Source organism: Parasteatoda tepidariorum, chromosome 4, assembly GCF_043381705.1.
Source record: "Parasteatoda tepidariorum isolate YZ-2023 chromosome 4, CAS_Ptep_4.0, whole genome shotgun sequence".
NCBI lineage: Eukaryota > Metazoa > Arthropoda > Arachnida > Araneae > Theridiidae > Parasteatoda > Parasteatoda tepidariorum.
Genome location: NC_092207.1, coordinates 31,505,855 through 31,533,342, shown reverse-complemented (window position 1 = coordinate 31,533,342; position 27,488 = coordinate 31,505,855). Strand labels below are relative to the sequence as shown.

The window sequence follows — 27,488 nt, the reverse complement described above, 5'->3', positions numbered from 1 at the left end:
TGGACTGATCGTTAAGACACGGTTCCCAGCAGATCACCGAAGTCAAGCATCACTGGCTACGGTCAGTGTGCGGGTGGGTGACCACTTGGATCAGTCTGCGTAGGGACCGAGGGTGTGCGGTATTGGTCCTCGTTAAACTTTTCTACCATAAAGTGCTCGACTTCACGTGCAGGTCATCGGGCTACTGACTGAATAGACTTTGAACAGCCAATCGGGATCAATATTACCATTTTCGGATTGGTACAATGGTGTTTGATGGAGATGGAAAGCTGCATCATACTCCCGTTTCGGATTCACAAGTTTATACATGTAATATGATTTGAAAGCTATTTCAATTTTACATGAATAGTGAATGAATCATTTATATTGCGTGGAATACAGTCTACGGTTTTGTGCAAGTTATTGGGTGCGTTGACAATGGATCCTTTTATCCCTAGTTAGTGATCAACACCCAGTTTTCGTATTTACATGAAAGGGGTTCGAAGAGTCACCATTCGCTCTTCGGTAGGGTTCAATTCTCTCAACCACTTTGGTACTTTTGTGAGGGGCGGACTTCATGCTTGAGTTTGAGAATGGAATCCTTTTGTTTTTCAGTTTGTGTGTAACGTATTCCCTTCTACGTTTTTTGGCTTTCAGTCTCGGTAAGTTAAGGCCTTGGCATCGTTTTGTTCTTGCTTCAACTCTAATTTTTGAGATCGTGTCAAACAGTTTGAACCCTTTTTATTTGCGGTATTCACCTGAATTAGTATTGAAAAAGATCCAGTTTGAACTGTAGTTAAGAATTTTTGATTCTTAATTAAAACAATAAAAACAAAAATATCATTCAAATGATGAAATTCTCTTTTATTCACAACTCAAGAAGTATTTATGGGATCTCTCTGGTCCCATATCTCAAAAATTAACTCACGAACTTAATGCATAACAAAATTAAAAGTGAAAAAACAAAGAATTATAAAAAAAATATCAAACAGCAGCGGTCGCCATAGCAACGCATGCGCACTGTTTACTATTACTCTTGATTATAGTAGTTGAAAAGTGAGGAAGCCATGAAATCCAAACCAAGACCTATTTTGCCAATGGGTAAAAGAATGAAGAATTTTTTCATTAGTTTTTAATGCTTCAAGGAAAACTTAAAATTATATATTTCTTTTCGATGCANTATATGTTACATATAATTAATTGTGTTTTTTCTCTAATCATATTTCTTACATATAAAGTTTTTTTCAGAAACAATACTTTAAATTACGCCCAGAAAAAATTTAGAGAAATAATAATTGAATTTATTCGAGACTATTTAAAAAAATATAGCACAGTTAAATTTTTTAAAATGTACCGTAAGACTACAAAATTAACAATTCCTGTACGAGTAAATAATGTTAGCAGTACAATCATGCGAATACCATTCTGCAATGGATTCTACTTCATCCTTATCTTCTCAGTCTTACAAAAAATCGTTCCCCCCCCCATCCAAAGAATCTGCTATTGTACATTTTTTTTAAAGATTTTAAAATAAAATTAAATCCGCATTTTATCCTGAGTCTAGTATTATTTGACACATGACATCCATAGGAATAATAATCCACTTTTTGTCAGAGGTCGGCTTATATACCTAACATACTCGAATATTACTACCTCGTAATCGAAAATGGAACATCGACTTACACAATGGGTCGAATTATACACCGGGGCATACAGTAAATTATTCGTTACGCATTTCGAAGTGAAGGTGCATTAAGTTTAAAATTGTGCATATCTTGAAATTCAAAGAATATAGTTCAATTGCGAACTCAATTAAATCAAAAGAAATTTACCATCGTTATTATCTAGCTAGAGATATTTATCTTATTTTATAATCAGAGTTAACAGCCTACCCAATTTGGAGTTCACAACTATCAATGTTCAATTCCGAAGCCTTGTAAGGTTAAATTCAACGCAGAAAGCATTAAGGCAAGCTAGCCTTCGTGAAAGTTTTTTCGATGAAACTAACCTCAATTTGCTTTAAATAGAGAGGAAAACCTCGGAAACCACTCACGGTTAGCTCACCGGTAAGGGGATTCTAACTCATGATCCGTTCACCACTGAGTATATTTCAACTCAGGACTGTGGTCGGTGCGAGACGGGAGAAGAATTCGTATCAACCAGCCACCTCTGAGACTCGAAACTGAGTCAAGTCGTTAGAAATTGAGCGCTCTATCTACTGAGCTACCACGGCTTGCTCGAGATATTTAAGTATTTTTAGCATTTTTCTTACTCTACATATGATTAAAGTTGTTCATGGTAGCTAATAAACCAATATTATAGAGCAAAATACAACTCTATAAAATATAGAAGGAATTGCAGTTTTTCAGTATCTTGAAAGCATTATTATTAAAAAGAGACAGTTGAGACAGCGAAATACAAACGTAAAAGTTACGTAAACATAATAAAATCGCAAATATAAAAAAACTAAAGGTTTGAAAGCAAATAAGATCCTCTTTGCCAATCATCTCTGCACACGTGTTTCTATGTTGACATTAATGACAATATTTCGCAACTCCTGGAAGAGACAGCGAAAAATGGACGAAGATGATTACCGATGCGCTCAATTTTAATTGCGATATTTCTGAATTTTCAGTACTGCGACGTCCATAGTTATTCTCAAATTTATCACGCCGTATTTCTTTTCTGTCATAACTGTCATAGTTGATGTCATGCTTAGAAAATGCTCCTTTATTACCGAATAAAATTTATTCTGAAACATATTCATAAAGATTTTAAGTTAGAAATTAACATAAAATAATAATAATTACGTTTTATTAACTTTTAACAGGCTTAAATGGGATTGATGAAATGAAATAATAATGGTTACGTTTGGCTAAATCTTAACAAGTTGAAATGGGCTTAATAAAACATAATAATAATGAGGATATTTGACTATCTTTTAACAGGATTAAATGGAACTAATAACATGAAATAATAAGAAACAAATATGAATATTCTTAACTGGCTTAAATTGGACTGCTGAAATAAAATAATAATGGTTACATTTGTTTACATCTTAACAAGCTGAAATAGGCCTGATGAAACAAAAATAATGAAGATATTTGACTATCTTTTAACAGTATTAACTGGAACTAATAGGATTAAATAATAATGAATACACGTGAATACTTTTTAACAGGTTTAAATGGGACTGGGAAAATAAAATAACAATAATTACGTTTGATTACGTCTTAACCAGCTGAAATGGGCCTGATAAAACAAAATAATAATGAAGATATTTGACTATGTATTAATAGGCTTAAGTGAAACTAATAAGATAAAATAATGATGAATGCATTGAATATTTTTAACAGGCTTAAATGGGATTGATGAGATAAAATAATAATGATTGCATTTAACAAACTTTTCAAGGACTTAAGTAAGATTGACCATTGGTCAATTAAACTAAAAACTTGTTTAAAGCGGGTACTTGGAAGCCACTGTTACTTATTAAGAAAAATAACCTGGAGACGGCAATTTTTCGTGCTGTGATATTTTTTTAATTTTTATCTGGTATAAAACAAAGTAAACTAAAATTAGTTCCAAGCATTTATGCAATTATTTTCATTGAAAACATTCACGTCCCTAAAATGATACTTTTTTATCTTTCATTTTGTAAATATATCTACAAAATAATTTAAGAGGTCTAGATGGTTTTGATTTAGTCGAGAAAGCATCTATGCACAGCTTTTTTTGACTCTTCATAATTCAGTAAGATTTTCTAGAATGAGTTTTTGTATTTTACTGTAACTTCAGTGGTTTTAGAATATAATCTTTAACTTGGTGTCAGATTGCTCAAAGTAGGAAAGGTTATAACTCATTGAAAAATTCGTGCGGAAAATTTTTCAAGAACCTTAATAAAATATTCTAAATTAACCTTCCAGCAATCGTGAAATGAAAGATTGATGAATTTTGTTTTGTATTTCCTATCATGATGGCCCTACAAAAACCAGTCCCTGGCTATCCTACTGCCTATTTTTTATCTTTGATGTTCATTCGTTGTTGAGGTTCATTTTGAGCAATATCCTAAGATATACACTAATATATATAACCATATGTTTGGTGCATTCTAAACACATTTTTCTAACTGTAACTATGTAATAAAATAACCATTAAACTTCGTTATATCCCGTATCAAATTTTCCATAATACTTTATATTTTTATTCTATATTTTTCAATTTAAAAATAGAAATGTCAGTTTTTTCGTCAAAAGGATTGCATTTATTTTAGATTGAAATTATTTCACTAAATCTTTGGTTATTGCATACTCTTGTAGTGATTGATCTTAATTTAATGCTCATCAATTTATTTCCTCTGAATTTTAATATTAAAGAAGTGTAGTCGAAAGTATTTAGACTAGAAAACCCTGTCATGTTAGTCGAAAGCATTGAGACTAAAATAATTATAGTATTGTAATCATTTAGTCAATAAACAAAACCATTTTTATTTTAAAATCATTTTTGTAAAACTTTTTTTTAAGTCAGATATATTCTTGAAATAATTTTGTTTGCTTCTTCTTATGAGTAAAAATTGTTAAAAAAGTTGTAATTATTAACTATAAGATGACTACTATATCATGTAAGGTATTTGCACTTTTGAAAATTAATATTTTCTAATAATGTTTCTCGGAAATACGAGAGACCATTAAAGGTGTTATGAATGTTGCGATAGATGAAAGGTTATTCAATTGTTTGTGCTAAAATATTAAAAGGAATAAAAATTCTATTTTTATAAGTAGTTCCGCATTATTTAAAAAAAAAATTAGTGTATTTCAGCATTAAAAATGAGGTCAAATACTTACGCCAAGGTGGTGTAGTGAAACGCCATACCCACCATGGCGTAAGTATTTTGCCTCAACTCTTGTATAACTCTCGCCTAACTCTGGATCTAGTGTTTCACTTCGCAAATGTTCTTTTGCATTATTTGGTGTAAAGTAGCCGCCACCATTTTTGATATTGAATAACAATAAAATTTATAATTACAGTAAAAGAAGATCAGTAAAGTTATTCTTAAAATTCAATAAAAAGTGAGAATCATTAACTTATAAAATGCACTAATTCTTAAAATAAAACTACATTGTAAATCAAAGAAACAGCGTAGTACAGGGATAATCTAAGACAAATGCGAACTAGGCTTAACATAACGGAAGTAGATCGAAATGACACATTTTAAAATCAGTTAATACAGTTCTCAGAGATTTAAAAATTAAAATATAATTATCCTTCTTACTCAACTATAAACATGCATATTTAGCGGCGAATTTTGTTTCTGTTGATGAATAACATTATTGAAAATCACAATAAACTCTCACCAGCTCATTCCAGATTGAAAACAAACTACTGAGCACGCTTCTTGAATATAGAAAGTTCGAAGTGCCCCAACATTGGTGTTTTCGGAAAGCAAATAATTCTCATATGGTGGGAAAGTTTGGTGTAAAATTATTCAATTTTTAAGTGTTTAGATTTAAATGACAAACTTTAAATCGTATATGAACGCTAGATTTGGTGTAAACCTAAAATAAAGCGTTCCTTCACAAAGTGTTTTGGGTTGTTTCACATCATATTCGGAGAAATATTTCACCATAGTCTTCGCAGTGCAAAAGTTGTAAAATATTTAAGAATCTTAATTCCCCAATTGTTTGTATGTATCGTATATGAACGCTAGATTTGGTGTGAACCCAAAATAAAGCGTTCCTTCATACAATGTTTTGGGTTGTTTCACATCATATTCGGAGAAATATTGCACCATAGTCTTCGCAGTGTAAAAGTTGTAAAATATTTAAGAATTTTAATTCTCCAATTGTTTGTATGTATCGTATATGAACGCTAGATTTGGTGTAAACCTAAAATAAAGCGTTCCTTGACACAATGTTTTGGATTGTTTCACATCATATTCGTAGAAACATTACACCATAGTTTTCATAGTGTAAAAATTGTAAAATATTTAAGAATCTTAATTCCCAAATTGTTTGTGTTGTAGGTTCTGAGAAACAAATTAATAATACTTAGTCACGTTTATTTAAAACTACGATTGCTGTAAACAGCATAAATTGCTGCATCGAATGTTTAATGACTTCTAAATGATATGTGCATATATTGTAGTAAGATGATAAATTGAGTTACATTTTGAATAGTTTAAAGCTTTTGGTTGTTAATTTAAAGTTTATGCTATTTTTCTTGCAAGCTATTTCCCCTCTTTTAAGAGTATTCAAATACAAAAGAAGTGATGAATCACTTTAGAAATATCAGTGATCCATCAACTTGGCTTCATTCTTTACTTCAAATGGCTTTGAATCCTCTTAAAATAGGGTTTTCATAATATCTTTTAAGCAAAATTGTCAATTATGACACTTATAAGGATTCCTTTTTAATTTCCTTTGTCGAGGAAATGTATCGATTTTTACGTTATATTTGGAAAAAATGAATATTTTAAATAATTACTGTATATGTTTTGAGTTTATTGATGTTTTACTTTTTGGAGTATAATAAAACAGAACTTCCTTTTTAACTTAGTGAAATAAAGTTTTTCATATTTATGAAAACCGATATGTATTTCTCAAATTAACATTAAACTAAAAGTTTTATTTGCGTGTAAAAGTCAATAATTTTCTTTTCAATGCGGTACATCAGATTACAAATATTTTGTTCGAATATAATTCCATTAATTAAATTAGCATAACAGGAAAATTTCATACTTGATTGTATATTTTATAATGCGAAAAGTATAGTGAAATACGAAACATTTATTTTCGAATTCCAATTGTGGTAAAAATTCCACAATCTTTCCAGCTAAATAAGATCTTCAATAATCTTTTCTAATATTATAGCGTCCCACAGTGGACTGATAGTAAAGACACGGTCCCAGCAGGTCACCGAAGTCAAGCATCACTGGCGGCAGTCAGTGTGCTGGTGGGTGATCACTTAGATCAGTCTGCGTAGGGACCGAGGGTGTGCGGTATTGGTCCTCGTTAAACTTTTCTGCCATAAAGTGCTCGACTTCACGTGCAGGTCATCGGGATACTGACTGAATAGACTTTGAACGCCAATCGGGATCAATATTACCATTTTCGGATTGGTACAATTTTATTTGATGGAGATGGTAAGCTGCATTATACACCCGTTTCGGATTCAGAAGTTAATACATTAAATATGATTTGAAAGCTAGGCTTTTTCTCAATTTTACATGAATAGTGAATGAATCGTTTATATTGCGTGTAAGACAGTCTACGGTTTTGCGCAAGTTATTGGGTACATTGAAAATGGATCCTTTTATCCCTAATTGGTGATCAACACCCAGTTCTCGTATTTGCATGAAAGGGGTTCGGAGAGTCACCATTCGCTCTTCTGTAGGCTATCAACCACTATAACCACTATCAACCACTCTATCAACCACTTTGGTTCTTTTGTGAGGGATGGACTTCATGCTTGAGTTGGAGAACGGAATCCTTTCGTTTTTCCGTTTGTGTCTAACGCTTAAGGTATTCTCGTCTACGTTCTTTGGCTTAGATCGTATCAGTCAGTTTGGCCCCTCTATATTTGTAGTATTCACCTGAATTAGTATTGAAAACGATCCAGTTTGAACTGTAGGTGAGAATTTCTGATTCTTAATTAAAACAATAAAAACAAAAATATCGTTCAAGTGATGAAATTCTCTTTTATTCACAACTCAAGAAGTATTTATGGGATGTCTCTGGTCCCATATCTCAAAAATAAACTCACAAACGTAATGCATAACAAAATTAAAAGTGAAAAAAAAAGAATTCTAAAAATTTATCAAACAGCAGCGGTCGCCATAGCAACGCATGCGCACTGTTTACTATTACTCTTGATTATAGTAGTTGAAAAGTGAGGACGCCATGAAATCCAAACCAAGACCTATTTCGCCAACGGGCAAAAGAATGAAGATTTTCTTCACTACTTTTTAATGCTTTATAGGAAAACTTAAAGTTATATATTTCTTTTCGATGCTTGAAAAGTAAAATACTTATATTTCTTTTTCTTACAATTATGTTATTTTTGGGATTGCCCTTTATTTTTATTTTTTATCTCATTTCAAGAAAATTTTCGAATAAAAAGTTACAATATTAAACCATTAAAACATTTAAAGTTTGAATAAAATTTTGCTTCTAGGTTTAATTCGTTTTCTTGTTATTCATAATGTTTTCGTAGAATTAATAATAGTCAGTCAAATTTTCGTGGCGATAGCATTGCCGTCTCATAATCTAGTGGAACTTTTGAGGTTTTTGCGAGATCTGAATTGCATTCTAACTTAAAGATATTAACAAATATAAAATGAAAACTACCTAGTTTGAAATCAAGCCTTAAATCAAAATCTTAATAAGAGTTCCTTGTTATTTTTAACAATAACAAGGTATTCTCAATTAAAGACGCCTTAATTATAATTACGCCTGAAGCAGAAAAACTCCAGGCGTAATTACAAATATAAGGATGTAGCAGGGTAATTTTAACGAGAAAAAACTTGTTTATTTATTGATACAACAGTAGGCTTGTCTGCTAAATTAAAGTTTATAAACTTTTGTCAAGTAGAAGGGCATATAACACAATTCAGAGAAAGACAGCACAAATATATGCATCCAGGGTAGCAGCGGGAATCGAACCAGTTACTTCCACGCTACACACAGTATAGCTTATAGCAAAGTATAGCTTATATAGTATAGCAAAGTATAGCTTATAAACTTTTGCCCGTTTGAAGAGCAGACAGTATAAGTTAGAGAAAGACATCACAAAAAATTCGAACAGAGTTACAGTGGTATTCGAACATGCTTCCTCCATGTTACAGAGCATTTAGCGAAAAGGCAAAAAGGATTCCATTCTTTTTTATTTATTTTTGCACCTACATATGCAGACATGTGTGCTAATTATAAAGTATGGCTTACAAACCCTTGTTAATTTGCAAAACAGATGACTTGAAAGATAACATCACAAAAATAAATACTGTACAGGGTTACGACATTTTGATAGATTACATATACGTTGTCAAGCTAATGAATTAAGTTTAATTCAGGTTACAGTTTGCATAGAGAACAGATGCGACCTACTTCATTCCGACTTACGCAGAGCTTAGATCTGTGGTTCTTCTTAAGATTCCGAGGGGATCTGACATTTCTGCGGTACTCGAACCGAGTTCATTGATTTATTCCATACCTTAATATCGAAAAAAAATTTCATTTGTTCAAAAATTTGATGAACGGAATTTCAGGAATTCAAAATCCACCGGAAAGTCTCAAAACCATGCGGAACTGCATCGTTTAATACAAAAATATTACGCTCATTTGAGCACCTCTAGTGCGACATAAATAAAAAATATGAAAAAATACGAAGAATACGAAAACCTAATTTTTAGAAAAAAGATTATTGCGTGTTAGTAACATCTCGTGTTTCTTAGCTCCTTGAAGGCGAAATCTCGTTGAAGATAATCACGTGTTGCAAAATTTTGCTTGAGATAAAACTCATTGTTTAATATAGTGAATTATTCAAGTTAGATTTTTGTCCCAGCGAGAATTCTGCGCAAGACTTCGCCATGGGGAATAATTTTTTTTCTCCAATGCCCGCCTATGTTAACAACCGTCAATTCAGGCACCTATAGGGCGATTTTGTTGACCGGTCTTACAGGGGCACCATATCAGGTGGGCCAACGTCGCTCCCACGGTAAGAACAGATAGTACAGAGGAGGGAGGAACGTCCGTGCCTTGCCCGGGATTCGAACCCAGAACCTTTCTGATACAGGGACAGTTCCCTGCCCCCTACACAGGCCGGTCGGCACGGTGAATATGATTGTTTAAGATTTTGTCCTTACATGATTCAGTATTGTAAAATTTTGTCTTAGAAATAGTAAAATAGTTGGTCGGGCAGTATCACTTAACAACGCTGTACGAAGCATAGAGGTAGCGATTTCGAATTCCGCTGTTACCCTGTTTACTGCTGTTCTTCTTTGTATTGTGCCATATGTTCTTCCATTTGACAAATGTTTGTAAGCCTTAATTAAAAAAGGACAAGGCTGTAAATGTATGTTGTACCAATGAATCAATAGTAAAATAGTTCAATACAGAGCTGTAAGCGAAAGCAAAGAGCTCGTCGCACTCTACAAATCTACAAATAGTTACAACAAAGGGCCTCCCTGGACGAGTGATATCACTCGCCAAACGTTGTGCGAAGCGTGGAGGTAGCGGGCTCGAATCCCGCTGTTATTCTGGATGTATCTTCGTGCTGTAATTCTTTGTATTGTACTATCTGTCCTTCTATTTGACAAAGGTTTATAAGCCTAAATTGAGCACACGAACATGTAATTCCAATAAACCAAACAAATTCTGTTTCGTGACTCGGTGGAAGCATGTTGAATTTGAAGAAGAGCCTCAGAGCTCAAATAAATCTTGATAGGCTAAATTAAGCCTTACCTATTGAAACTCAGTGCTATAAGCGAAAGCAGACAGCACGTCGCACTTTACTATACTCAATACTAAACCAAACAAATTGTTACAACAACTGACTGATCATACTTTAGTTTGATGTGAGTTTAATCTTATGGGAATTTATTTCGTTCTAAATGTTTTTAGAGTTTGTTATAAATTTTTGAATTGGAAAAGTCAATTGAAATTTTATATTATAATATTACTGAAAAGTACATTTGCGTAATGTTTATTTGACGACAGTTTAGCTAACTAGTTTCTGCGTATTTTCAAAATTTACTATCTACTTGAATAGTGCCATAATAATTGGTAAGTCTAGTTTTAATTCTCTAAATAAGACACATTAGCAGAACTGTAAAATATTTTTAATCAGCAGCTTTAAAAATTCCAATGTACTGAATGGTTTTTTAGATTAATTTATAATATTAATCAGCATTGTTTTTTAAAAAAGCTATCAACATCATTTTAGTAAAACTTAAATTATTCAATTAACTATCATTACACTATTAATGCCAAAAATTTTTTTTAAATAATATAAATTCTGTATTATATTATAGTATTCCATGTATTATTTTATACTTATATTACATATGATATTTATTGATGACAAAAAAAATTCTTATTCAATGATAAAAGTAATAGTTTAATTTTAGTAAATGATGATCTTATCCGTTATCAAGTATGAGTTAATTAAATTTTATACAATTTCGAAATTTGCAAATTTATAACAAACAATACTATTTAACTTTTCGGCATTTAAAAGTGAATAGTAAGGTGTAAAAAAGTTTAATTAAATTGGAAAAAATCAGTTAATTATCATATTCATCTGCAAACAAACTGGAAATCTTAGACAAATATTTGACGTCCTTTCTCAACGATACTTTAGGAAGTTGACTTATGTATTATGATATATTTATTAGCTAATTAAAATATATGAATAGTAAAGCCACATATTAAAGTTTACCCAAAAGAGTATTGTATTTATTCATCGTCAATAAACTATTTATTTGAGTTTGCGTCATGGTTTCTTTACTTTTCCATTTAAATCTTTTCAAAATTTATCATAAACGAAAAATTAAGAATGCATTCTCGTACTTTATTTGCCCAAGCAAGATTCTATTTCATATTACATTTGCATTTAGTGTTTCTAACTATGATTATGAAACATTGCAATTATAAGGAATATAATTAAATTGAACAAAAAAAAATATATTTTCATTTTAAATCACGTTTTGCACTTCACTTAAAGTCCTAACAAAGAGAAAATCTTTTCCTTTCAAAAAGCAAAGATAATTGGACTCTCAAACAAAGCAATACCTCTCCTCAAAGGTCTCGCAAATTCCTTTTTCTCTTATTAATTATAGAACAAAGAAATTGGATTCTTATTAAAATTTGAAAAATTTGAGAACTATCATTTCGGAAGAAATGAAAAAAATCGAACATTCGAAATTTAAGTACTTCACGTAATCCATGTTATTGCGAGTAATCTGAGAGTACTCCTTTATTTTGTCAGACAAGCAGCGAGAACGGAGAACAAGTATTTGGAGTTATTCTATTTACTATTTTTTCTCATTTTTCCGCGTTTGGCAACGGTAAAAAGTTCTAGTTGTTATTTTCTCTCGCTTACCAATTTATTGAAGTCTGTGTTCGTTTAATTCGAATAGCACTACCTGGTTTGTTCGTCTATTAGATGTGGAAAAATTGGATTCTCCTGTCAGGTTTTGTTTATTTACTTCATTCTGTGGAATCCTGATTGACATTTCAATCTTTCAAAGTACCTTATTTTTCTTTAAAATCATTTTTTTTCTATTTTCTTGTTTGTTTCCCTTTTACTCGATTCCTATTTTGTTAAACGATTTATCTGAAGGCATTTCTTCAAAGAAACATTTTTTCCACTTTGGTTTTTTTGTTGTTGTTTATTTTCAGAAGTTGATAAAATATTTTATATCTACTACAGCATAATAAAATTCTAAACTAATATATTAAAATTCCAAACTAATATATTAAAATACTGCACTGATGTATTAAAATGCTAAACTAATGTATTAAAATTCTAAACCGATGTATTAAAATACTAAACCGATGTATTAAAATGCTGAACTAATGTATTAAAATACTAAACTGATCTATTAAATTATTAAACTGATCTATTAAATTAAACTAATGTATTAAAATATTAAACCAATGTATTAAAATACTAAACCAATGTATTAAAATACTAAACCAATGTATTAAATTACTAAACTAATGTATTAAAATACTAAACTAATGTATTAAAATACTAAACTAATGTATTAAAATACTAAACTAATGTATTAAAATACTAAACTAATGTATTAAAATACTAAACTAATGCATTAAAATACTAAACTAATGCATTAAAATACTAAACTAATGCATTAAAATACTAAACTAATGCATTAAAATACTAAACTAATGCATTAAAATACTAAACTAATGCATTAAAATACTAAACTAATGCATTAAAATACTAAACTAATGCATTAAAATACTAAACTAATGCATTAAAATACTAAACTAATGCATTAAAATACTAAACTAATGCATTAAAATACTAAACTAATGCATTAAAATACTAAACTAATGCATTAAAATACTAAACTAATGCATTAAAATACTAAACTAATGCATTAAAATACTAAACTAATGCATTAAAATACTAAACTAATGCATTAAAATACTAAACTAATGCATTAAAATACTAAACTAATGCATTAAAATACTAAACTAATGCATTAAAATACTAAACTAATGCATTAAAATACTAAACTAATGCATTAAAATACTAAACTAATGCATTAAAATACTAAACTAATGCATTAAAATACTAAACTAATGCATTAAAATACTAAACTAATGCATTAAAATACTAAACTAATGCATTAAAATACTAAACTAATGCATTAAAATACTAAACTAATGCATTAAAATACTAAACTAATGCATTAAAATACTAAACTAATGCATTAAAATACTAAACTAATGCATTAAAATGCTAAACTAATGCATTAAAATGCTAAACTAATGTATTAAAATGCTAAACTAATGTATTAAAATGCTAAACTAATGTATTAAAATGCTAAACTAATGTATTAAAATGCTAAACTAATGTATTAAAATGCTAAACTAATGTATTAAAATGCTAAACTAATGTATTAAAATGCTAAACTAATGTATTAAAATATTAAACTATAACATAATAAATAGTAAACTATACTGTTTTACAGTGGACTTATAATAAAGAGACGGTTCTCAGCAGAACACCGAAGTCAAGCATCACTGGTTGTGGTCACTGAGCGGGTGGGTGACCACTTTGATCAGCCTGCGTAAGAACGTGGGGTGCGTTGGTCCTCGTTAAACTGTTCTACCATAAAGTAGTAGACTTCGCGCGTAGGTCGTCGGGCTACCAAAGCGGATTAGCCGTTCTCTCTGCAGAGGATCAAATTTGTGATGGCAAGTCTTCGGATCAAAGTGAGGGATGTTTCCCCCACCGTCGCCAATAGCCCATTATGCAGTTGTAGTGCGACGTAAATTAAGTACCTACTTACCTAAATTCCTACAAAACTATACTACATTAAAATGCTAAACTATACTTCATTAATATGCTAAACTATACTACATTAAAATGCTAAACTATACTACATTAAAATGCTAAACTATAGTACATTAAAATGCTAAACTATACTATATTAAAATACTAAACTATACTATATTAAAATGCTAAACTACACTATATTAAAATACCAAACTATACTATATTAAAATACCAAACTATGCTATATTAACTATGATATATTAAAATACCAAACTATGCTACATTAAAATGCCAAACTATACTCTATTGAAATACCAAACTATATTCTATTGAAATACCAAACTATACTCTATTGAAATACCAATCTCTACTAGTTATATTGTTGCTGTTGTTGTTGTAGTTCATTTACGTCGCACTAGAGCTGCACAATGGGCTATTGGTGACGGTCTGGGAAACATCCCTGAGGATGATCCGAAGACATGCCATCACAATTTTGATTCTCTGAAGAGGGGATGACACCCCTGCTTTGGTAGCCTGATGACCTGCACGCGAAGTCGAGCTCTTTCAACACCTCCTAGAAAAGAGTAGGCCTCTGCACGGGTTACCATAAATATCCTTTAGTAGTCCAAACGTAATGAAATGCGCCGTATTTTCAACCACTGCGCAGCTTAGTACCCCGAACGTAATGACATCTTTCTTATTTTTCATCAACTGCGCAGTTAACTTCGTCACATCGAACTACTAAATTGATCCGTGCTGAGGCCTTCATACTTCTAGGAGGTGTTGGCTCTTTACGGTAGAACAGTTTAACGAGGACCAATACCGCACACCCTCGGTCCCTACACAGACTAATCCAAGTTTTCACTCACCAGCGCACTGACCGCAGTCAGTGCGCTGGTGGTGATCTGCTGGGAACCGTATCTTAACGATCAGTTCACTGCAGGACCTCTACTATATTAAAATATCAATCTATACTACATTAAAATACTAAACTGTACCATATTTAAATACCAAAGTAATATTGAAATACCTAACTTTACTATATTAAAATACATATATAAAGTATAATATAAAGTATACTATAAAATATACTATAAACCGAAAGAAGGTATGCTATAAAGCATATTATAAAATACCAAGTTATCAAAATATATTAGTAATTAAATTTAGATATTAAAATGTTAATTATTGTTATACAGCATACTATATTAAATTATTAAACTCAAGAGATGATATATTTAGAGGAAAAAGTAAAATATTTGACGTCAATATGCCAAAAGATTGGAATACAATGATTAATTTAAAAGTTATGAGTGATTTTAAGTTTTATAAATAACCAAGGAATGTAGCCGTGTGTGTTAGTTTCCGTTGATGAAATGAAAACCAAGTATTAGCAGTTTTCTGTTTGGCATTCTTTGTTTCCAAGTTATTCTCTGCTTTTGGAAATGGTAAAAAGTGTAAGCTAACAATTTAGTAGCTTATCAATTAATTGAAGTTTATATTTGTTTGTTTCAAATTGTACTACTTAGTTTGTTCATCGATTACATATGGAAAAATTAAGTGCCACATTTTGTTTATTTACATGATTTCGAGAATCCTGATTGACATTTCAATATTTGAAAGTACCTTAATTTTTCTTTAATTTTTTTATTTATTTATTGTTTGTTTACATTTTACTCTATTTTTTATTTTATAAAACCAGTTTCCTGATGGTGTTTCTTTGAAGAAAAATTATTTTTTACTCTGCGTATTCTTTTACTGAAGTCTGTATTCGTTGATTTTTTTGAAGTCTGTATTCGTTTAATTGAAATTGCACTACCTGGCATGTTTTTATATTGGAAATGGAAAAATCAGATTCTGTCAGATTTTGTTAATTTACTTCATTCTGTGGAATGCTGATTGACACTTTATTATTTTAATGTACCTTATTCTTTTCCTAACATTGTTTTGCGCAGTTGTTTTCATTTTGATAACAAAAGCACAAATCATCTGATAGGCTTCCTTCAAAAATTTTCACTTTCAGTTTTTTTTTGTTTTTATGGATGGAATTGTTTCTCCTCCCTATATTAAAATTCTTAATCCAAGAGAAGCTAATATTTGAAGATAAAATTAAAAAATAATTGACGTTGATAAATTATTGGCTTAGTAGAGAAAACAATTATTTTGCAAGGAATATAAAACTATGTTGACCAGATTTTTAGCTGACGAAATGGTAAGCAAAATTTTCAATATTCGTCTCAAGTTTTGTTTTGAAGATTTGTTTTTCATGTTTGGCAACGGTAAAACGTTCTAGTTGTTGGTTTCTATCACTTATCAATATATTGAAGTGAATGTTTGTTCAGTTTGAATTACGCTTCCTGGTTTAGTTGTTTATTAAATTTGGAAAAATTGAACTTTTCTGTTAGATTTATTTTTTACTTCATATTGCTTAATCTTGATTGACGTAGACATTCCAATTTCTTAAAGTAGCCTATTTCACTTTAAAATAAGTTTCTCTTTCTTGTTTATTTCCTTTTTACTAGATTTCTGTTTTATTAAGCGATTTATCTGAAAGCGATTCTTTAAAGAAACATTATTTTTCACTTTATGATTTTTCCTATTTGGTTTATTTTCATAAATTGAATTATTTTATATATACTATAAATTACTAAAATATTATACTGCTATATTAACTATCCTAAAGTATTTTTCTAATGGCATTCCTTCAAACATTTTCACTTTTATTTTTTTGTTTTTATTTTCGTAAATTGAATTGTTTTCCGCCCTCTGTATTAAAAGTATTAAATTCAAGAAAAGGTAATATTTGGAGATAAAATAAAATAGTTCACGTTATTAAATTGGTTTAGATGCGAAGACAATAATTTAGAAAATTAAGTATGATTTCAAGTTTTCTAAATAAGCAAGGAAATAAATGTGTTTTCCAAATTTTTAGCTAACTATTTGGTAAACAAGTGTTTTCATTTTTCTACTCAATAATTTCCATTTTAGATTTGTTTTCCCTGTTTCGGCAACGATAAAAAAGTTCTTGTTGTTAGTTTCTCCTTCTTTCTAATTTATTGAAAATAAATTTTTGTTTAATTTGAATATCAATTCCTGGTTTGTTCGTCTGTTAAATTTAAAAAATCAAATTCTTCGGTTAATTTTATTTACTTACTTCATTTTGCATCATCCGGATTGACATTTCAATCTTACGAAGTTTCTTATGAATAAAAATAAATTTTCACTTTATTGTTTCCATTTTACACCATTTCTATTTTGTTAAACGATTCATCTCACCGATTTTTTTTTCACGAAACACTATTTTTCATTTTCTCACAACAGATATTAAATAAGAATAGAATGGATATTATATATTGGTTAAAAAATAATTATTCAAGAGTTTGCATAAAATATTGTTTCATGCTAATATTTTAGATAAAAATTTCTAATTATTTTCGTTCTAATGCTTTATTTTGTATATTTTGTTAAACTATTCATCTCACCGAATTTTTTTAACGAAACATAATTTTTCATTTTCTCGCAACAGATATTAAATAAGAATAGAATGGATATTATATACTGGTTTAAAAATAATTATTCAAAATTTCGCATAAAATATTCATTTATTCATGCTAATATTTTGGATAAAAATTTCAAATTATTTTCGTTCTTAATGTATTAAACAATTTGGACTGTAATTCTTCGTTAATTCAATGATATTAATTTTCAAAACTGATTAAATTTATCTGTCTGCTTCATTTTTACTAAAAGAAGCAGTATAATGCTTGTACTTTTACTGAACTGCATTTTTACGATCTTGTCATTGAAAATTTCATTTCTTATTCGAAATCATTTACTAATTTCTTGAAATGTGTACTTATTTTACAAGACAGCTCTATTGGTTTCTTTTATCGATCATATGTGAAAAAAAAATTAAGTGTCAAATTTTGTTTATTTACTTCATTCTGCGGAGTTCTGATTGACATTTCAATCTTTCAAAGTACCATATTTTTTCCAGAAAACATTTTCTTTTGTGTATTGTTTGTTTCCTTTTCTACTAGTCGATTTCTACTTTGTTAAATGATTTATTTGACAGGGCTTTTAAAAAAAGAATCATTTTTACTTCACGCATTTTTGTTTTTTGCTTTTACTTTTTATAAATAGATTGAATACAACTTGCTTGTTAGTTTAAAAATTCATTAAAAAGCTTCATACATGATGCGATGTGAAATGCAACAATTTAATTGCGTTTTTGACATAAATGTATAGCACAATGCCTAAAGACACTAAACAATATTTTTAATCTATAAAGAAAAAATGAGTAGAATCAAGAGACATTTTTTACCCTTCTGTCTGCCAGGCTTGTTTGAAAGCTTATTAAATTCACGCTAATATATATTTGCTTGAGTTTGAAAGCTTATTAAGAAGCTTAAGAAAATATTTCACATATTTTAATGTGAATTTTAAAGTCCTTAACTAAAATAGAGGAATTGGAAATTTAAACAAAATCGAATTAAAGAAACTTTTTGAATGAAATAATCTTTTGAAATAAACTTTTTTTTTTAAATAAATAAAATATTTGTAGCTATATCTTGCGTTATACATTCTAAAACGATTATCATTTTTGCTTTATTTGAATAGTTTTAAAATTAAGAAAAATTATAATAAAGAATTAAGTAAAGAATATTAATTTCTTTAAAACACTTCTGTCTATATTCTTGTAAAGTTCTTACCAAGAATCATGCTTATACGTGACTGAAAAACTACTTTATTATTTTTATTTGTCTAATTGAAAATATTTACACAGCATTTTTTAGTCTTAAGTATAAAAAATAAGTTCAATAAAATTTTTTAATTTTTTTTAACTAAAGCATAGTTTATGCTTAAAAAAAATCCGTATTTAAATTGCAGGTTACCTCTAACGCTATTAAAGGATCTCATTTGAAGTTAAAGATATCTCTAAAAATATCTTAAGGTTTTTATATCTTTATTTTTTTCTGATGTTTGTTGAACTAGTTAAACTTTTTTATCCGCACAAAATCTTTTATTCTCAGTCGAGACTGTTTTGAAAAAAATCTCTTTAATTAAATTCGCACACAAGAGATTAAACTATTATGAATATTATTTATATTTCAGTTGTGTTTGTATTGCTTGAAGACTTCTTACTTTTTAAATTTTGCGTTTTTTCCTCCTTTTTTTTTCCTCATTTAATAACGTTACTTAGGTAATTAAAGTGCGTAGCTGTTCTTCATTCTTCATGGCGAGCTGCGCTGGTAATTTATGCACAACTTTTGTACTTTACTTCAATTTTTTTTTTTATACTTGCCGTGATTTTTCTTCCTTTTACAAAGAGACGAACAAAAAATAGAATTTTAGCCTCTAAGATATTAATTAACGATGAATAAAAATATTATAATTGGTCCTCCAAGGAGAAAAAAAGTTCTTTAAATGAAATGCTGTGACTATGTACAATTATAGTAATTTCCAAGAATATTTTGCGCCACAAATTAATTTTTTTTTTTTTAAAAAGCTGTCTATTTCTCATAGATGAAAGTAAGACAAATTGAATGGTGTTTTATTTTTGCATAATAACGCAATACAATTCAATTTTCATATTCTTTTTAGGAATTATATTCATAGCCTTTAGAAATTTTTTTTGTTGCATTTATACAAACACTTGATCTTTCCTACTTCTGGTGTGGGGTTAGTTTTGCTCCTAAAGTTAGATTGTTTTTTGAAATTATATTTTTTGCCTATTTTTTAGTTAAAATACACCACCAGGATTAAAATTGGATTATTCCCGGATATGTCATCGTTAGCGACTAGAGGATCTTTCCTATTATGATTTGTTCAGAAACACAAAAAAAAAAGATCATCATAGGGAAGCACCACCTAACAGCATATAACGACGAAATTTCCAACCAAGGAATTTCTACCAAGCAAGGAATACCTATGCAATTTTAATCCTGATGTACCCTCTAGAAGCTCGTTGCAACATTTCTGCTACTCCCTGCTTTAGATAAGGTTTCTAAACCTGTAAACTTTGACACAAAAGGCCATTTTAAAAGAAACTGTTGCTACGAGAGATAAACAGATTTCATATTTGAAATCAGTGATGCGAAAATATCTCAGACCCGTTAAATTTAATGCAATAGAAAAATGTTCTCCAGTATAAGTGCTTAACAGAAAAATTACAAATTTTCTTCTGAAATTTATGATTGAAATATAAATATACGAAACAATAATAAAAATATTTAATGCTATTTTTAAATTTATTTAATGTAAATATCATGTTAAGCTTCGTAAAAGGAGAATATCAATGTATATTGTAATGCAGTAGTATTAGTTTAATTTAAACTGATATAAAACCAAATAAGTTTAATTTTTTCACATAGAAGATAAATTTCACCAAGATCAACATAAACTGCAGTTTTTTGCATTTATCATAATGATAATTTAATATCAGAATATTAAAAAAGGATTTATAAGCATTCGGTTTAAAACAAATAAATCACTAAATTTCGGTTGTACAAGTTAAAATTTTTTCATAGCATGAAAATTTTTTCTTAACGTAGTTTGTTCAGAGCATAAATTATTTTTCGCAAGCATATAACAAAATGGTGTTAATCATTGTAATAATTTATTAATTATAATCTGGTTAGTTTATGTAATTTTCTTTAATAAATTTATCGGAACTATAAGTTATAGATTACAAGAGAGATTTGAAACAAGATCCCTTAGTATTAGATTTAGAAATCAATCTTCTTTAAAAATTAATTTTAGTACTTAGAATTAAATTTTTACTGAATTGGGCTTTAAAAAAAATATAAAATAAGAATTTTTAAAAAATATATATATTTTTCAGAATATTGAAAGAAATGAATGCTTTCTAGTTTCAATATTTTTTTAAAAAACTTTTTTGATACCTAAGAAAAATATTTCTTTGTGTTATTAAGTATTGAATTTTGAACTGATTCATTGGGAAAGTATTTTAATTACATTTAAAAGCATGTGCATTCAATTAACGAAATGACTCAATTTTTAGCAAATTAAAGAAATATTAGAAATCAACAAATTAGTTTTTTTTACGATTTTATTTTATTGCATTTATTTAAATAAGTGCGGGTATTAATCATCAATAGTTAATTTTCTCAAAACGCAAACTAATGTAAATAAAATTAAAATATTTTGATAACAAAGTGAACGGAATGTTCGCAACTAATTAAAATTTGAACAAATTTTAATTAGTTGAGATTTTGATTTTGAACAAATTGGGTTATAAGGTGAAATGGCGTTCTTATTGATTTAAGGTATTTAAATGTAATTTCATTAAGTCTTGTTTCGATCATAGTCTTTACTAACGTAAAATTGCAATTCATTTTCTGGAATATTTTTACTAATAATGTATCACAACTTTAAATAAATATTCTTAAAATTCAAATCAAAGATGAAATTAAAAAAAATATACACATCAGGAGTAGCCTCAAATTAATAATTAAGAGAAGAAAAATATACTGTCAAAAATGAACAAAGAATTAATATGGAAAAAAGGAATAAAAGCCTGTTTAACACTCTGAGAAATCTGAAGGGAAGAATCCGAAGGTTTTTTTTCACAATAAAACGAGTGTTACAATGAAATCAAATATGTTTCGAAAATTTTCATCTTTTGCTTATCAGAGACTCAAGAACAAAGATTAAAACGTTAGCCTCCCATTTAGGATGCCCAGATTCGAATCCCAGAGGCAGATTTAAATTCTGCTACGTATCGCCCCCACCACAGTAATGTTTTAAAATATTTTCAGAAATTTACGGATCATGTGTTAGGATCCCCTTTTAGTTTTGCTTATCATGAAAGATTTTACTTTAATTTCTTATAACCGACGTTGAACAGCCGACCCAATTTTTTGGATTTACGAATACTGATGTTCAACTCAGTAGCCTTGTAGTTCTAAACCGAATACAGAAGTCAAGGGGGCTCCTGGATCAAGTATTAGGACAAATTTACCTTTGTGGAGGATATTTTTAAGCAACTGATCCACATTTGCATTATCGAGTGGAAGTCCTCGAAAAACTTCCACGATTGGCCTGACGGCAAGGAAACTCTAACCCGTGATCCGTCTACCACTGAGGATATTTAACCGCCAGCATTGCGGTTGGTGAAGGTCAGACGTGGAATTCGCATCGATCAGCCATAGCTGGGAATCGAACCCAGTACACCGCATTGGAAGGCGAATGCTCTATCCCCTGAGCCATCACGGCAAATGGAAGATTTTGTGGTTTTCGTTTTCTGTAACGCCAATGCAGATTAAGATTAAAACATAGATAGTAGGAACAAATAGACAGTAGATAAGGTAAACTAAGTATTGAGGTTCCATTCAACGCCAGTTATAAAATAAAATAAAATTCAATAGCAAATCACACTGGCTCTGAGTATGGAGCACTTAACTGCCAATAAGGTAGCCTATTTTCGAATCTCAGCAGTTACTGCTCAATTTAATTTCTACCCCATCACATCGACTATAGCGCTGACCCAACAGACCAAAGTGTTATCCTCAGTAGTAAAGCATGGTTTAAAATCCCCTCGACTGCCAGTGTGCAAGTTAGAGACTTCTTTTATCAGCCTGCGAAGGGACCGAGGCTGCGTGGTCCCGGGCCTTGTTAAACTCTTTTACCGTGAAATTGGAATACCAAAGTGTGGGAGTCATCCCCTCTGCAGATGATTAAAATTGTGATAGCATGTCTTCGTATTATTCTCATCTATGTTTCCTTGACTACGCAGCTCTAATGCGTCGTAAAGGACTACTACTACTGATGATCATGAAAAGTTTACTTTCTGCCCATGTATCACGGGTTAGATGATTAATTTCAAATGTTTTATTTAAAAGCTGTCTTCTATGTTGGCTTAAATTAAGAGATTCCGAAGATTAACATTAATAGAAGTAAACTTAAAAATATTCCGGCTGTTCAAAGCCAGTTACGAAATAAAAAGAAATTTCGATAGTTTTTTTGCCTGTTTCTCACTTAAATTTTAATTTGCGTCCAGTAAGTAAGCATAGAATTTTTTGACCTGATAAGCTGTTTAAAAATTTATTATAAAGGCAATTATTATGAAACACCCTGTATACAATATGATATAGTGTAATAGTTTAAAGTGCACACAATTTTGAATCATCAGTGTTGATTAGATTTTTGCTGAAAGAAGTTTGCGTTGAACAAATAATTTCCCTTAATTAAAAATTCTGTAATCTATAATATTGTCTTTTGGTTTATTCCAAATATCATGTTTAAAACTAATTTAATTATAATTTAAGCATGGCTTAAATAGTTGAAAATTTACAAGAGTTCCAGAAATAATATTTGTAGTTTTTTATTACATAGCTAATATTTTATTGCGCAGTATTTTTTGCTATATATTTATCAATTCAGTGCCAAAATCAACCGTTTAATTATTAAATATTTTGTATTTGCTTGATTATTACTCATATTTTTTTTAGAAAGGAATAACTTTCTGATACCTTTCTACTCACTGTTTAACATTTCATTACTCTCTGTCAATTTATTATATTTCTAAAAATGTATTACTAAGTTAATTCTAATTAATTTTAAATATCCAATATTCTTAAGTATATTTTAGTTTATTGCATATTGTAAAAGGAATTTAACCTAAAATAGTTAAGGAAAACAAAACACTGATTAATAGAATAAGAATATCATTTCATTGGTAAGTGTTAATAGTTTATTCTATTTTTTTTTACCAAGTAATAGTTACTACTTATCCAATATCTAATTACTCACCGTCTAGTATTTTTATTGTTAAAAAATTTACAAAGTGCTTTGTAGTTTACTTTTAAATATGTATTATTCCGAAGTATCTTGTATTTTATTGCATAAGAGATATGGTACTTAACCTAAAGAAGTTAAAGAAAACAAGGAAAGTTGAATAAAATAAAACTATATTACATTTAAATATTCCTCCTTTTGGAAGTTGAAGAAGATTTTGGCATGTCTAAGAAAAAAAAAATTCTTTAAGACTGAAACCGGTGATGTAAGAAATATTGACATAAAGAGAAAGAGTTTTGGGGAAAAAACTTTAAACATTTTGCGAAATATTTTAGTCATAAATCTGTCCCATGCTGAAGTAAGGAATATTGGAAAAAAAGCAAGACAAGTTAAAATATGCTTCGATGTACGAAACTTGCCAAGAAAAACCCAGACTTGAGTTTTTCAAAGTAAATCTCCTCGAGTAAAAATGAAATAAATAAATGTCGCTGAATAGTCCTTTTATTCCAAACACAAATCATTCCTCTGGATTATGAAGCAAATTTTCTGGAGGGGCAATGTTTTGTAAAATGAAATTATTGAAACAATTCATCCGCAAATCAATAAATTCTAGTATTTTTTTAGATTTTGCCTTTTAAAATTATTTTTTTTTTATAAAATATCACTGAAAGCTTTAAATTAGTTAGAATCTAAGGAAATAAACAGGAAAGATATTATTGAAATTTTAAAAATATATTTCTTTGCAGGGATATGATTCAGTAGTTAAAAGCTAAGATTAGCTTTTTAACTAAATTGTTTTGTGGTATAAAGAATATATTTTATTTGAAATGTTTGTTTTGTGTGCAAATTTATTGAATATCTGACATTTTAAGTCATCCATTAAAAGGATAGTTGAACAATCATTTTAGTTAAGGTGACCAGACGTCCCCAAATTTCAGTATGTTGATTTCTAAAACTTTCAAACTCTTTCGTGACAAAAAATATCCTCAAATCATTATCAACACTGCTTATTAATGAAATAAACTTTGATGAAGATGGCTTTTCACTTAATAATAGTTATCAATTGAAAATAAAAAGAAATTTTTATTGGAGATGAATTAAAATTTTACCAAAATATATGGGTGTCCTCGAATCATAAAGTTCTTTTTCGAGAACGCTCTGCTGATTTGTCCTCAAATCATGGTTTAGAAATCTGCTCACATTAGTTTCAGCACTTTTTTGCATAAAGGAGGGGATATATGTAAAATTTACATCTATATGACATAAATTCACCTGTAACAGTATAAAAATAAATGGTAAAAACAGTGCTATCCATTAAAGTTTTTGCTTAAGTTTTAGCCTCTTTCATTGGGAAACGTTAATATAATAAAAGGATTATCTTTTTATATCTTAAAGGGTGCACAAGTGTATTAAAAATTGTAGAATATTTTATCTGCTCGAAGTCGTTTGTAAATGTCGATTAAATAGATTAATTATTCTTTTAAAATGCAAACTTTTAATACTGTAGTTAGTATGTGAATAAGTTTATATTTGCAATCTTTCAAAGCAAATGAAAGAGCTCATTAAGTTTTCAACTAGAAATATTAAAAACGCATATTTAGTAAATTAAACATTTGCTGCCAAAAGAATTAAAAATTTCTAAATATTGATCATGAAATTAATCATTCTATCTGAGAGAAAATCTGGTTTTAGAAATGTGATCATAGTTTATATGCTAAAAACTTTTTTTATGTGAGCAAAATATTTCTAATATGCAATAAAAACTAAATTTGTCATTTTTTTTTTAAATTTAGAAATATTTTTAAAATTCAAATTAATATAATTTTATTCCAATCATATTGATTGCACTAAGGGACAAATTGTTTGCTACATTTATATGAATACTTGAACTTGCCTGATCCGGGTGTGGGGTATTCCAATCAGTAATTGATTTTCGTTCTAAGGCTGACAATATTTTTTTAAAAGGACATTTTCAGTCTTTTTTTTTAATCGAAATTTACAAGTTTAGAATACTTTATATATAATAGTTGGTCAAATAAACGTTGCGACAAACCATTAGGAAAGTTAGGGCACATCATCAAGATTAAAAATTTCATTCTAGCCTATGCCCGGAAATATCGTCGTACGTTACTATGGGCACTTCCCTATTATTATTTGTTCGGAAGCACACTAAGAAACAGTTTTTGATAATACAGCACCTATAGCGACGTATGACGTCATTTCTGGGTATGGGTTCCTATGCGATTTTAATCCTCATGATGTACCCTAACTCACATTGATGTTTTTTTATGCGACTGTGAGCCGTGGTGGCTCAGGGAGTGGAGCCAGGGGAAACCAGGTTCAAATCCCAGCGATGGCTGGTCTATACGAATTCCACACCCTGCCACACCGACCACTGTGAAGTAAAATATCCATAAAATATCATGGGTTAGTCTCTTTACAGTCAGGTTAACCATGAGTGGTTTTCGTAATTTTTCTTTCCTTGTAATGAAAATGTGGGTCAGTTCCATCAGAAAGTCCTTTATGAAGGCAAATTTTTCCCAATACTTGAAACAGGAGTTCCCATGTCTTTTGGATTGGGTTCAAAATTACATGGATATAACGTTGAACTTGCTTAGTAGAAGTTTCTAAAATTGGGTCTGCTGCTCAACGATTGCTATGAAATTTAGAGGACAACCTCCTGTTATAAATAATGTTTTTAAACTTGAAGAATTCTATAAAATAACTGATATCATTTCTTAAAAAAATGCAGCTTGGGGGAAAACAAGTTTCTGATATTAAATTTGTGATATGAAAATATCTATCTGTTAAAAACTCTCCTGCAACAGAAAAAAAGTAATATTATTTACATGTTAATATCCTAAATTTTAACTTTTAAGAAAGATAAACATCCTTATCCCATTATGTTTATTAAAATCATTTTTAGATAAATACAAGATGCTGCCCAACAGTTTTTTTAAATGTGTTTACGTTTATTAACTGTACCAAAACTCGTATTTTGCATAATTTCTCGAGGAATGTTGAATAATTTGCAATTTATTCTTTCAAACATAAACAAAATTTAAAAGTATTGTTACCGAAAATACTTCGCAAAAGGCGTTTAATCTGCATGTGAATCGAAACTAATTAATCGCTTCTAAATTTTGGCCCTTAAATTCTGAAGTTGCCATTCAGACCTGACGCAAGGTAGCTGTAACTTAAACTAAACAACGGATTATCTGGCACAAAATTTAAAAAGAAAAAAAAAATGCAAACTCTAATTATTCTTAGAAAAAAAAATTACTCTTCAGCCAGGAAGTCTCAAACTTTTCCAAGCTTTGCTATTTGCATTTAAATTGCTTAAAGACTCAAAGCATGCTATTCTTTCTACCGAAATTCGTCTTTAGTATTAGAATATAATGTATGTGTGCAGAGTCTGCAACTAGCGTTGAGAGCCTGTATTATTTGTGTCTGGTTTTTTAAGTTTCTGTTCAAAATGTAAAACATGCAAGATGACGTGTGCGCGGCTCATTATTTGAACCGGATTTAGTCTGATAGTTTTTTTTATTTTTGAATTCGTAAAAGTTTTCATAAGTGTTACTTTACGTTTTATTGGTAAAATATACCCAAGAAAGATATTTTATTTTACTGCGACTCAATGGTACCTTATTTCCGCCCGACGTCTGGGTTTGTAAGCAAATTATGTTAAACTAGATGAAAAGCAGATAATTCTAAATTGAACGTTA

At 29.5% G+C, this 27,488-nt stretch overlaps 1 protein-coding gene across 5 annotated transcripts in view; it reads left to right on the top strand.

Moving 5' to 3' along the window:
- Positions 1 to 27,488, top strand: part of LOC107456609 (CUGBP Elav-like family member 4) — a 672,772-nt gene that overhangs the window by 23,377 nt on the left and 621,907 nt on the right. Inside the window, exon 1 of one of the 5 annotated variants that reach the window (XR_011636571.1) lies at positions 10,619 to 10,757. The exons of the other annotated variants lie outside the window; for them this stretch is intronic. The gene's annotated coding sequence lies outside the window, so the exon portion shown is untranslated. Of the gene's footprint in view, positions 1 to 10,618; positions 10,758 to 27,488 lie in introns of those variants that run through there. 5 annotated transcript variants of the gene reach the window in all.